The 14011-nt window shown below is 35.6% G+C and overlaps 1 protein-coding gene across 3 annotated transcripts in view; it reads left to right on the top strand.

Moving 5' to 3' along the window:
• The window catches only part of LOC135204027 (cyclic nucleotide-gated channel rod photoreceptor subunit alpha-like), a 945574-nt gene that overhangs the window by 619067 nt on the left and 312496 nt on the right, over positions 1-14011 (top strand). The gene's annotated exons all lie outside the window — the stretch shown is intronic.

The following is a 14011-nucleotide window of genomic DNA, read 5'->3' as shown; positions in this document are numbered from 1 at the left end:
CTATTTTGTTAAAGAAAGTAGTTCATTCTATCGCAAAGCCACTTGCAATATTATTAAGACAAAGTGTAGATACAGGCAAGATTTATGATGAGCACAAATTAGCATATATCACCCCTACTTTCAAAAGTGGATCAAGACTAGAGGCAAGTAATTATAGGCCTGTGAGTCTAACATCACATATTATGAAAGTGTATGCAAGGGTAATGAAGAAAAATATTATGAAACATTTAATAAAAAAATAATTTGTTTAAATATAGGACAACACGGTTTCGTACCCGGAAAAAGTACACAAACCCAACTGTTAGTACCACCGTGAGAACATATTCAAAAATATGAAAAGCGGAAATGAAACAGATGTGGTTTATCTAGACTTTGCAAAAGCTTTTGACAAAGTAGACCATAATATATTAGCAAAGAAAATTAGAAAACACAATATCGTATAACTAGGAAGATGGTTAAAAGAATTTTTACACACAGAAAACATAGTTATTGCAACGATGAGAAATCGGATGAAACCAAGGTAATATCCGGTGTGCCACAAGGTACGTGCTAGCTGCAATATTGTTTGTTATTATGATTGAAGACATAGACAGTAATGTTAAGGATTCGGTAGTGAGTAGTTTCGCTGATGACACAAGAATAAGTAGAGAAATTACTTGTGATGAAGATAGGAACGCTCTACAAAGAGACCTTAACAAAGTATATGATTGGGCAGAGGTAAATAGGATGGTATTTAACTCTGATAAATTTGAATCAATAAATTATGGAGACAGAGAAGGAAAGCTATATGCATATAGGGGACCTAATAATGAGACAATCACAAATAAGGAAGCAGTTAAAGACCTTGGTGTGATGATGAATAGGAACATGTTATGCAAGATCAAATAAGCCATTCTGTTGGCAAAATGTAAAGCAAAAATGGGAATGTTGTTACGGCACTTCAAAACAAGAAAAGCTGAACACATGATTATGCTTTATAAAACATATGTTCGTAGTCCACTTGAATATTGCAATATGATATGGTACCCACACTATCAAAAGGATATTGCACAAATAGAGAGTGTACAAAGGTCCTTTACAGCTAGAATAGATGAAGTTAAGGACCTAGACTACTGGGAAAGACTACAATCCTTAAAATTATATAGTCTAGAAAGGAGAAGAGAACGCTACATGATAATTCAGGCATGGAAACAGATAGAAGGAATAACAGAAAATATCATGGAACTAAAAATATCAGAAAGAGCAAGCAGAGGTAGATTAATAAAGGCCAAACACTTATACCAGGAAAAATAAGGAAGCACAACAGAACATTAATCCACTACGCACCAGCATCGATAAGCAGGCGTACCTATTCAATGCGTTGCCAGCTCATCTGAGGAATATATCAGGAGTGAGCGTAGATGTGTTTAAGAATAAGCTCGACAAATATCTAAACTGCATCCCAGACCATCCAAGATTGGAAGATGCAAAATATACCGGAAGATGTACTAGCAACTCTCTGGTAGACATTAGAGGCGCCTCACACTGAGGGACCTGGGGCAACCCGAACGAACTGTAAGGTCTCGTGGTAAGCATTCAGCTCACAAACGGTGGAGCCCATATTCAGTTCTCGAACCAGCGAATGAGTTACAAAGATTAATCTAGTTGCTAGTGGACTGATGTTGGTCGCAAGTAGGGTGCAGAGAGAGATGGAGAGAAAGAGAGAGATGATGAAACTTGGTGTAACCGTGCCATCAGAGCTACAGTGCTTCGACTAGGTAATCCTAACCCTATACTCTCTCTCTCTCTCTCTCTCTCTCTCTCTCTCTCTCTCTCTCTCTCTCTCTCTCTCTCTCTCTCTTTGTATGTGTGTGTCTCAGACAGTTAAGGGGTTTGATAAGAGGCTGATAGCTGGTTTGACGAAAAGAGCTAGAGAGACGATGAAATGAGCCGATTCAAAAAACAAATTACGATGCGAAATGACTAAATAAAGCAAGTAGGTGTGACGAGTGCCCACATAACGCCATTTAATCAATTTCTTACAGAATACGTTAATTTAATAGCTCAAGAAATCTACCTCAAAACGGCGACCTACAGTTCACGTTGTTAAGTCTCCTCAGGATGTATAATCATTTACGATTAAAGTCATATTAAATCTAGTCATGGATTACCACGAGCATTTGCAGAATGCAACTTCCTTTAAGTAAGAATAGCCATTTTCTAATAGATACATTGCTAACTCTCCCAAAATCTAACCATTTGTCGCCAAGGATGTTACCCTTACCCTTTGTTAGAATATTGCAAAAATTAACTTATAATCTATTTGCGTAATCGTTCAAAACTAATTTGAGCGTGTCACATGTATATATATATATATATATATATATATATATATATATATATATATATATATTATATATATATGTATGTGGTGTGTGTGTGTGTGTGTGTGTGTGTGTGTGTGGTGTGTGTGTAATTCTTACAACACAGGCTGTCACTAACAGTTCATCACGTCAACCTCAAGCTTGTTTTCATTCTTTCGCATTTACTATCAAAACTTCTCTTCCTTAACGGGGAGATGGCTCAGCATACATTTCATAAATTCTAATCTTAGTTTCCATGCAAACCTCTTTTCTTTCTTTGCTACACGGATTTCGTGTCAACTTTTCTGTCCTCTTACTCTTGCAATTTCTCTATCATCGATGTATCAGTATTTATTGATAAACTTTCTAGACTCCAGTTACCCTCATAACCTTTATGTAGTTCTCAATTACTTTAAACTCTCATCTCTTACAAATACTTCCAGTGTCTTTCATTAGTATTGCAGGTGCTCTTCCTCATCCCCAAACATCAGCCATTCTATACAGACTCCATTCACGAACCTCTTTCTTACCCCTCACCTTTCCACCTACGTCTGATTTTCTCTCTGTGACTTCTGGCATTTGCTCCATAAACTAAAATACTAAATAGTCACGGAGAATACAACACACCCTTTTCTCGAACCCACTTTTACATTATTCCCCCTTCTACACATTCTAACACAGGCTCCACTCGTTCTAAATAATAGAAAGCATCTCTCTCTCTCTCTCTCTCTCTCTCATCCAGAGTACCTTCCGCGTTGCATCTTTTAATTTTATCTTATTCATTTTCTAGGTCCGAGTAAGATTTTTCCTATACTTTCCAATTAGAGATAAAAAACACTTCAGCTACGTCATGACCCTATAATTCGTACATCTTTACTATTATTCAAAGAATATGATTCCTCCCCCAACCCAATTTATATAGTATATATTTAGTTATTATATTATATAGGTATATATATTATATATTATATATTGTAAGATTTTTGTTTAAATAAAATTTGGAATGTTAGTCCGTATATTTAATAAAAGAAAATTGGGGCTTTTTTTGCCTTGCAGGAATGTGATCAGACCTAGAGACGCTAAAGATGACCGTATACCAATAAGTTATGTAGGCTAAGATAACCATTTGGCCGTCGCCTGTAGCTCAAGTTCAATTAGGTTTTATAACATTAGTCCCAAGCTCCCTGCTTGAGACTAAACTACCCCCCGACCTTAATTAATTCAAACGGGGGGCCTACGTGGATCTGTACGGTGGTCCTCATTTTGATTGGTGTTTTGTTCGATATGAAAACTATGTCCATTATTGGTATGTATGTTTCATATGTTTCGAACTACTGTCTGTTTCCTTCATAACTTTGTAACCAGAGGATGGTAGACAGGCAGAACATAGTTGTAGCTATCGTCATTGAGAAGACCTGTACCTCCTTTACCTAAGCGTTTATCATGTAGAGGAATAGGCATTAGCCATCATCATTGGCAAGAAGCGATCAAGCTATCCCGTTATTAGAAGAATTACTTTGTACAATCATATCTGACCCCTTCAGCAATGTAAAACACTTCAAAGGAAAAACAAAAAAAAAAAATAAACATATATTTTTATATTTTCGTGTTTTTTTCCTACAAGAACCTCCTCCCACCATGAGTTTTAAACACATCGTACGTAATAACTAACAAGATAATACCGTACCTTCGTAGTGAATCTACCGAACCCTCCCGCAGACCGCTCCAATTGAAGATGGAAGTGCAAATACCAACCGACTTAGCCGTAATATTATCGCTAGTTCCTAATACATTACCATCATAGGGCGCCTTATCACTACAAGGCACAAGCCCCGCCTAATATTGGTGGCAGTGGACCAAATAAACTACTAACAACTTCTCCGAAGAAACATCAGAATAATATGAAGTTATCACCTAATCGAAAAAACTCTTCAACAACTGACGACGAAAGCAGCAGATTCGTTCAATCAACTTTATTTTCAATCGTTTAGTGAGCGACTTCAGAAAACAACAAGAAACGTGCTTTAACGCCCGACGAAAAACGCAAAGCTAAGAGATTCTTCAAGGCAACTTAGTTAATCATCGTTAGGTGAATAAACGTTCTAGAAACAAAAACCGACGTGTCCCTTTTTCATACGGACAAGACCGCAAGCTTTCGTCTCTCATTGAAATAGTTCAAGTAAAACATCGTTTAGTGAGGCGTTTTCCGGTACTACCAAGAAACAAACCGAACCGCTTCTGCCAGCATCGGATCTTTCAAGGGCTCGAATCATCGAAACAACGCGCACGGGGGAAAACTGACGGCCCAAACCAGGTCATCCCGCTAAAGAATAGAGAAGGGGAAGGAGGACAAGGCCGTGTGTCCGTTAATCAGGAAACAACCGTGACTTCCCACAAAACAAAAGCGGCTCAAGTATACAATTTTTTATTCATTTGCAGTAACTTTGAGTGTTTTCCTTTGGCAGGTCGAATTTTCGTTTTTATCCTGTTGGCTGAAGTGTACGGGAGACATTCTTAATCTTTACTTTTTTTGTTCAGAAACTTATCTACATCTGATGGAGTTTTCGCTACTGTCCGAGTTTTTTTATCTTTGAGATGTCCTGTTTTCCAGAAGTTTCTAACTGAAAAATTATCATAATCATCTACTTATGTTAATTTTATCATTTTGGGGTGATTATTAATCCCTTACGTTTAACCAAATCATTATTAAACAGTGAATATGCGTTTTACACAGTGGAACGTCTGTATTTTTATACAGATGCATGGATAGGGTCGTTAAGCACCGTAGTGATTAGAAAACACACAAAAAACAAGTGGAACACCCGTACAAATCTATATAATTAGAGGTAACACTATTTCGGGTCATGACAATAAATGCTCCTTTGCAAAGTCCCGCTCGCAGTTTTAGCCTTGAGTTTTTTGAGTTATATAAAATATCGAACCTCAATGACTCAACTTAACTTTAAAAATATGGCTGGATTGCAAGGAATAACATGTCTGTAAAAAACTTTCATCAGGCTAAATGCGCTGACCAGGATCCCTCACTATTTCAAATTTTAGCAAAGAATGAAGTACAAACAGTTAATATGAATGCAGTAGTGATAACTTGTCTTATTAGTAATCGCTCAGTTCCTAATAGTTCGTCATTCATTGCTTTATACGTAACCAGCACTAATGCTAAAACACACAATACGTTTGCGTATGGTAATAAGAGAATCCTAATTATTACAAAAAGAAATAGAAACAGTAGCCCGTTCAGAATCAAACAAGCAAACTCGGTTACTGTGTCACCTAGTCAAGCGGTCAAGGTTAGTTAATCTGCCGAGTGTTCAAAGCATAGCAAATTCCACACAATAGGCGACTCTAGCAGAGTGGGGAAAAGCGATGTTGGTTCATACATGCCAATATCTTTTTGAATTAAAAAGGATTTTTCCTATGAAACATCACGAACCGCCCGTATAAGGTAATCAGAGCAGGTTTTTTTCGTTTTTTTTTTTAATACGTAAGTTATTATAACGTAGTGGTGGATAAAGCCCGACTGTAACGCGCCGTAAAAATTAGAATATCTTGTTTATTCCTTTAGTACACGTAATACCCTGTATTTACGGACTCACCGTCTTTTGTTGTTCGAAACTTCCCTAATGAGAAGTCCGGATAAGCGAGCGCTTACAGATACCTCTATGTTGTAAAAAACATTGATCTGTATCTAGTGTAATTGTAAGATCCATCTAGGGGTATACAAATATATCTTACATCTGCAAAATAAGGCGTGTTTATCAAAGGATCCTATAAACCTTCAAAACATATTAAAATCCGTTTGAACAAATGAGACAGTTAATCAAATAATAACTTATATAGGACTATACATTTGTCTCATAAATCGTAACATTGTTCAAAGAACCCAACGAATTCTCCCACAACCGCAGTCGCACTTTTGCACGCAAAATCTCGAGAAGCATGCACCCTCGAAGGTCTTAGTGCGTGTAAAAAAGACTTTGCTGGAAATGAAATTTTAATCCTTCCGACACTCTGAAATATAACGATTTCCGCGAACAAAGCCCTAACACGGTTGGACTCGCTGCAAACAAGTTAATATAGTAATCCACAAAAACCTATACATATAAATATCGCATTTTTTTCTTTTATTGTTGCTAATTTTTTAATCCCTCCCAACCGGTCGTGGATGAATCTCTCTGATAATCTATCTAAAGTAATATCAGTAAAGTCATTCAAGCAGAGGTGATTCAGCAGAATTTTTTTTATCTTTTACCTGAATACCAGGAAGTTTCTCCACTAGCGAGTGATCTCTGGAAAAAAACGGATGTAATTTAACACAAAACACGGTCTAGGACAAACATAAAGCTATTTACGTACTTCGTATAGACTCTCACTGAAATTTCAAAATAGAGGTAAATGACGCAGTTGAAAAATGTTAGTAATAGGAGCCATTAGGAAATCAAATAAGCCCATATAATTTTTTCCCTCAAACGTCATGCCATAAAAGATCGGACTTGGCGTATCTGCGTAGATTTCTGTCGCTTAAACAAGGAAACGACTCCCGATAGTTTTCCAGTGCCATGTACCGACAACATCTTATCTCTGTTAGGTTAGAATAAATTTTTCACCAGCTTGGACTTACTTAAAAGGCTTTTAACCTGATAACCATTACCTAAGTGATTGTACCTCAATACACCGTTTTCAGCACACTCAGGGGACATTATCAATTTTTTACGTATGCCTCCGGCTTACGTTGCGCCCCAATTACAATATAGTGTTTGGAGACTTTTAGGGATAACCTACATGCTATATGGATGATCTTGTAAATCCTTTCTAATACCTTAGAAGTACATTCACATAAACTAGAGCTAGTGCTACAGAGACAAAGACAAATAATCTCAGAGTAAAATATCTAAATGTGAGTTTTTAAAAACCGAACATGTTTATCTAGGTTTTATGTGTCTAGTCAAGGTCTTAAAGTAATCCATGGTAAGGTGTCGGCTATTCATAACTTTCCGGTACCTATTAACGTAAAAGGGGGATACAGCACTTTTGAGCATAGTGGGTATTACCATCGTAGTAAAATATGTAAACTCTAATCATGACAGCTCCTTTAACAGATCTCACGAAGAAGAGCGTAGATTTATTATGGTCTAAAAAGCAATCAACAGGCGTTCGATATCTTAAAAGCGGAATAATAATGCAGCTCACCTAATTTTAAAAATCCCTGAGTTTAAATAAGGAATTTTTTTTTTTATGCAACAGACGCCTCAGACCAAGGGGGGGGTATAAGGGATACTACTTCAGTAATATGATAAACAGTTCTTTCCTGATAGCTTTTTATTCACGTAAACTAAAAGCCCTCTGAAAGTAAAATGCAGTAATAGGCAAGGAAGGGCTAGGTATCTTAACTCACTAGTACATTTTAAGTTCATAATCTATGGCTATCCCGATAAAGTCTTACCGAACATGAGTCCTTTACCGAGTTTTTCAAAGGCTTTAATCACAGTCTAAAAGGAACTCGGTGACAAATGATCATTCAGGTCTTTGGAGCCAAGATAAGATATCTACCTGGGAAAGCAAATATCATAGCTGACGCATTATCCCGCAATCCCGCACCATACAGCAAAGAACCATTAATTGGACTAAAAGATATAGAAACATCCGTTGCCTATTGTTAAAAACCGTATCTAAACAAGAAAATTCCTTAAACCCAAGAGATCGCGACCATTGAATATCTGGGTTGGAGCGCAGAACTGTTACAAACTGAACAAAGCAAGTGTCAACGCGATAAGCAAAACAATAACACTTCGAAACGGAAACAGGGTCAGCGGCTAAGCAAAAACAATAAACACTTTTGAGCAGAAACCCTAAAGCAAAAGTACATTTAAAGTATGTGTATCAGAACAATGTAATCAAATGTAATATTATATGTAGGTCTGTGACAAGGAAAAGGCCGAAGAACACAGCAGATGACTAACGACCAGGTAGTAGTAATAATCTTTTTCATACCAATCGTCATAAACTGGTTGCATTCCGTCATCCAGGGTTCCCTCCTATGTCACAGAAAGCCAAATCACTATTTTAGTGGCCTACAATGCTTACAGATATAAAAGCACATAACTAATTGTAACACGTGTCATGAAAACAAGGATACACAAAGACACCTGTCAGTTTAGGAGCCTATCCTGTGCCAAATCAATCCTTGAAAGAATATACGTAGAATTATTAACAGAATTACGAGTCTGACAGAGGGAATAAACACTTCTTAGTGTCAATAGTTCCTTGACACGTTATATAGAATTAATAGCACTAAAAACAAACACCGCAATTGAGTGCGTTAGGAATATTTATGAGTGCTAAATCAGTAAACATGGAATTGCAACACATGATAATCTGACTCGGGTGGTGTAAATCAATAATAATCTCCTTAACACGTTGTGTGAATTCCTTTCCATTAAGAAAACCAATAATATATTTTATCACCCAGAGTCAATCGGTTTGGTAGAATAACGGATAATTAAATAGGAAGTGTCAATGTCTTACGAGTTACAACTCGTGATATTGGATCCGAACTGGATTATAGCGGTTCTCGCGGTTTTAAATACCTTTATCATTTATATCTTGTATCTATAGAATTGATGCCGCAAGTAGCCTTATACGGTACGCCGCTAGAAACACTTTTACCATATTCAAGCCAACCATTAATTTTATCAAATATATATAAAAAAATATATAAAATAAATAATATAAAAAAATAAGATAAATATGGATACAAGTGGAGTCAATATAATACTCCGTAAGAAGTCGGAAGGGTTACAAATTATAATAAAAAGGAATCACGATAAAATCATAAGCAAACGTAACCCATAGATATTAAATATCCAAATATATATGCGTAAAGATTTGAACTCTAACTTAACGCTTTATTTATAACAAATAAGCTAAAAGTTCAAACACATATCAAAACCTACTGACATATTGTCTGTCCCGGTGATTTATATTCGTAGTCAATGAAAAAAAATATATAATAATAATAAATAAATAAATAAAATAAAATAAAATAAAAGAGATTTTAAAGTCAGGAAGTCTAGAAGTGAAAATGTTTATCTATGGAATAATCCTATATGAATCTTATACAGGGCTAATAATATATAGAATTTTTATGAAACCTTTTTTTCATATAGTTTGAATAAGGAATATTTAATTTAACATAATTACAATTATGCAGATTTCCAACATGAAACTAATATATTGTTCAATTTTGGTACTGTTTTTTTTTCAGACATTCTTTTCGTGTGGGTCGAGTATTAAAAAACAAAAAATTTATCCTAAAGTCGTATCTCTTACAGCAAGTAACGTAACTCTTAGCTGGCTGAGAGCAATCTCCTGCCAAGTGACGACGCCATCATTGCCGTATCAGCATTGATTCCTTTAACCTCAAATATCTGCTTGCAAAGCAGATTGACTGGAGAAAGGAATGCTTAGCCCGAACTTCTCATGGGCAAGGCAGACATGTCTATCCGTATGCGCAATGCAACTTTAGCTAAGGAGTTGCAATCATTTTAAAATTAATAACAAAATAAGCAAATAGAATTTCTATAACAACAAAATGAATTAATTTTTCTGAACCTCATAGACATTTAGAAGTATCAAGATATATATATGAAATATTTACTTGCAACATTAGCCTATTACAATTCAAGTAAAACATTCATGGGAAAATGTCACATTTTCTTGAAAAAACCCAAAGTTTATTTAGAAATTAGTTACATAGTGGGTTTTTTTCGTTGCATCTCCTACCTATTAATAAAGTTTTTAAAATTAACCTCAGAGGATGCGCGCGAGCAAAAATTGAATATGAAACTTTTGTTAGGGCACATAGGATCAGATTTTATCACAACTTAATTTCAGTTAGCATAGGGAAATACAGAATCATGATTAATCTTCTCTTTGACTCTTATGTTGCCTGGCAATCTTACAAATAGCTCCGTTTTCCACTTCTTTGTCTAGTAATTTACTACCAGTAATATCGAATTTTCTTTGGGATTTGTATTGATATCTGTTTATTTGTTATAATTATGGATATTTTTACAGTCATCATAGACCTGGATAGGTTCACTCATTGTTAATGCCATGGATAGAAAAGTTTGTACAGCGGACTCTTTTGAATTCCAAAATATCAGCGAATTCATGTGGGTTAAGTCTGGTCTAAATGGCTCTCTCCCCTCCCCTGTATTTGGATGTCGTCTGAATTTACTTTGCCCTTGTGACAAGTATAATTTCACTTGCAGGCTGATTAATGGAACCTGGTTACAGTATCCTGCAGTACGAGAGTTTCACATCGCAACTTCGAAAAAATCGTTCGTCGCTGCGGACGACGGCAGTCGAGTAACAACCGCCTACAATGTGAAAGGAATAAGCACCATCATGGACTTCTTCGACCGACACCGTATCTCGTCGTTAATCTCGTTTTAATGCGGAATGCTCCAGCGGCTGTCGGAATCGACTACGAAAGGGACATACTTCCGACAATTACGACCCGAAGGATATTCAACTCTACTTTGCTGGCGAAGGACTCGTGCTGGGGATGTTTTTTTATTCATCGCGAACGTAATCGTGTAGCTTAGGATGCAGAGAATAAGTATGAGCGCAAAAATAGAACGTTGGACCTGCCCAGGCAAATTTTCCCCTTGTTTTAACCCTGTGAAATAGGCCGTTTCATTGGGCTATAGGTGGTTGTCTGGAACTGTGTAATGGACGAAATGTTGTTCGAACGCTAGTTATAAGTGAAGTAGTATAACGTCGGTCCATGTATCCTATATATCAAAGTATCATGTCCTCCTTATTTATAAATGATCATAAATAACAGAATCGAAATATATTTTTGTGTGTGCTACGCACTAGGAATCTATATATAAATGATCATAAATAACAGAATCGAAATATATCTTTGCGTGTACCGCAATAGGAATCTATTTAAAAGTGCACATATATTAATCATAATTATATGATCCAATATACATATGTATAAACAAATCAGGTAGCCTATAATCAATCTGTTACCTTTTATCTTCCCAATATCTGCAGTTATTTATGAGTTAGTATATGAATTAATGAATCAGATATATAACAGTTAGCATAAACGTTAATAATTTTATCAATTCATATATGAAATTTTTTATCAGTTAAAATATGATTTTTATCATGTTAATCTTCATTCTATGCAATTATCAGAGTACATTAGTATTTTCTGTAGCATAAGTATCTTAATGAGATGAAGTGAAAAAACTGTATCATTATATATCCCGTGATCACTATTATTTACCAATATCATTGTTTTATATTTTATTACTTGAATCAATTCATGTACACCATGAATTTTTATTTACTTATATATATATATATATATATATATATATATATATATATATATATATATATATATATATATATAATATATATATATATATATATATATATTTCACATAGTGTCTGTATCACACTCCTATAAGTCAAATGCAAGTCAAGTTTGAGTAATATTCAGTAGTTGGTTTTGGTAGCTGACCGAGCTAATGTAAGTGTTTACATAATAAAAATATGGAATGTTAGTCCATATATATAAAAGATTGCTTGCAGGAATGTGATCAGACTAAGAGACGCTAAAGATGACGTATACAATAAGTATGTAGGCTAAGATAACATGCCGTCACCTGTAGTCATTCAATTGTTTATAAACATTAGTCCAAGCTCCCTGCTTGAGACAACTACCCCGACCTATAATTCAAACGGCCTACGTGATCTGTAGCGTGTCTCATTTTGATTGTGTGTTCGTATGAAACTATGTCATTTGTATGTATGTTCATATGTTCGAACTACTGTCTGTTCCTTCATAACTTGTAACAGAGATGGTAGACAGGCAGAACAGAGTTAGCTATCGTCATTAGAAGACCTGTACCTCTTTACCTAAGCTTTATCATGTAGAGGAATAGGATTAGCCATCATCATTGGCAGAAGCGATCAAGCTATCGTTATTAGAAGACTTGTACAATCATATCTGATCTTCAGCATGTAAAACTTCAGAAGAATACATATATTTTTATATTTCGTGTTTTCTACAAGAACATCCTCACCATGAGTTTAACACTCGTCGTAATAACTAACAAGATAATACCGACTTCGTAAGTGATCTACAAACCCCCAGACACTCCATTGAAGATGGAAGTGCAATACCAACCGACTTAGCGTAAGATTATCGCTAGTCTAACATTACCTCATAGGGCGCCTTATCATACAAGGCACAAGCCCTAATATATATATATATATATATATATATATATATATATATATATATATATATATATATATATATATAATATATATATATATATTGTGTGTGTGTCTGCAATTTCTTCTAGGAATGGTTTAAAGGTCTTCCCAGACTATCGTCTACAGGCGAGTCTTTCAGTTTCCTATGCCTTGTTCTCCTTAAGGCTAAAGGTTCCTTTATACTCTTTCGCCTACTTCAGCCTCTCCTCTTGGGTACCAGCCTCTTCTTCGCTAGGTAGACAAATTGTACTCACTCACAAATAATCGTCCATTATGCATCCAGACTTTTGCTTTTGTATAAATTCCTCCTTGCGCCCGCGCGCGCACACACAAATACACACACACATATACATATGTGTGTGTCACACATTAGGCTATATGTTTCTTTTTCTCCTCCAAACAGATGGCTCCAGCAATTTCTTTGTTATTGTTGTTGTTCTGGTTTGGAGTTAGGGAAGGTCTATGGAAAGCCTAAAATGGTCTGAAAAAGGTGTTTCGTATTAAACAGTGCATGAAATTTGTTTCTAATAAAATATTGCGTATTTATTCTAATTTTCGTTAGGGAAACAACGGGCTGTTTGACCGTAGATTTGAGCACGTTTTAAATTATTTGGTGTACTGAATTTAGGGGCTTGTTTCTGTTCAGCTATTTTGTTTTTCTACTTATAACTGAGAATATATGAGAGTGTTTAGTTTGCGTCCTTTTTTATTTGATCCTTGTCGTTAATATGAGTAGAACTAAGTATGAGTATTAGTTACGAAGTCCACTTCACCTTAAGTAGGAATGTAATGTTTACAACTTAATCGTGAGGGGAAAACCTTGCACAGGTCCCAAATAAGCTGGAGGTCGGATCACGCGTTGTTTCTATTAAAGCTGAATCTTGGATGGACTCTGTGGAGGAAACTTCTGCAATATTAACCACTTCATAAACCAACACAAAGTTCATCAATAATATGTTAAATCCCCTAACAATAGTGTGCCATTCATAGATATTAAGTCCCTTTCTAGTACCACTTCCGCTCCATGTATTCAACATTTGTTAGATTTCCTTTCCTCTCTTGTTTTTGAATTTTCACCAAACCTATTTTATCTTCTTTTTTTTCGACTATCTAAAAATGCTGATTCATCCTTTCATCCACGCTAACCCTATTGCCATTTCTGCTGACACATTTCTCTCGCTTTCGTGCTTCTCTAAACCTTTTTTGATAAACAAATAATTCACAAATTTTTTTTTATTTCTTTAACTTTCTATGACCGTTCACACTTCATTTATAAAATGGAGAGTCAGCTCAGGAGTTCATCGCTGCATTCCAATCAGGTTTCTGTGGATATCGTGAGTCAC

Source organism: Macrobrachium nipponense, chromosome 44 (assembly GCF_015104395.2).
Source record: "Macrobrachium nipponense isolate FS-2020 chromosome 44, ASM1510439v2, whole genome shotgun sequence".
Taxonomy (NCBI): domain Eukaryota; kingdom Metazoa; phylum Arthropoda; class Malacostraca; order Decapoda; family Palaemonidae; genus Macrobrachium; species Macrobrachium nipponense.
This window is presented reverse-complemented; position numbering and strand designations above follow the sequence as displayed.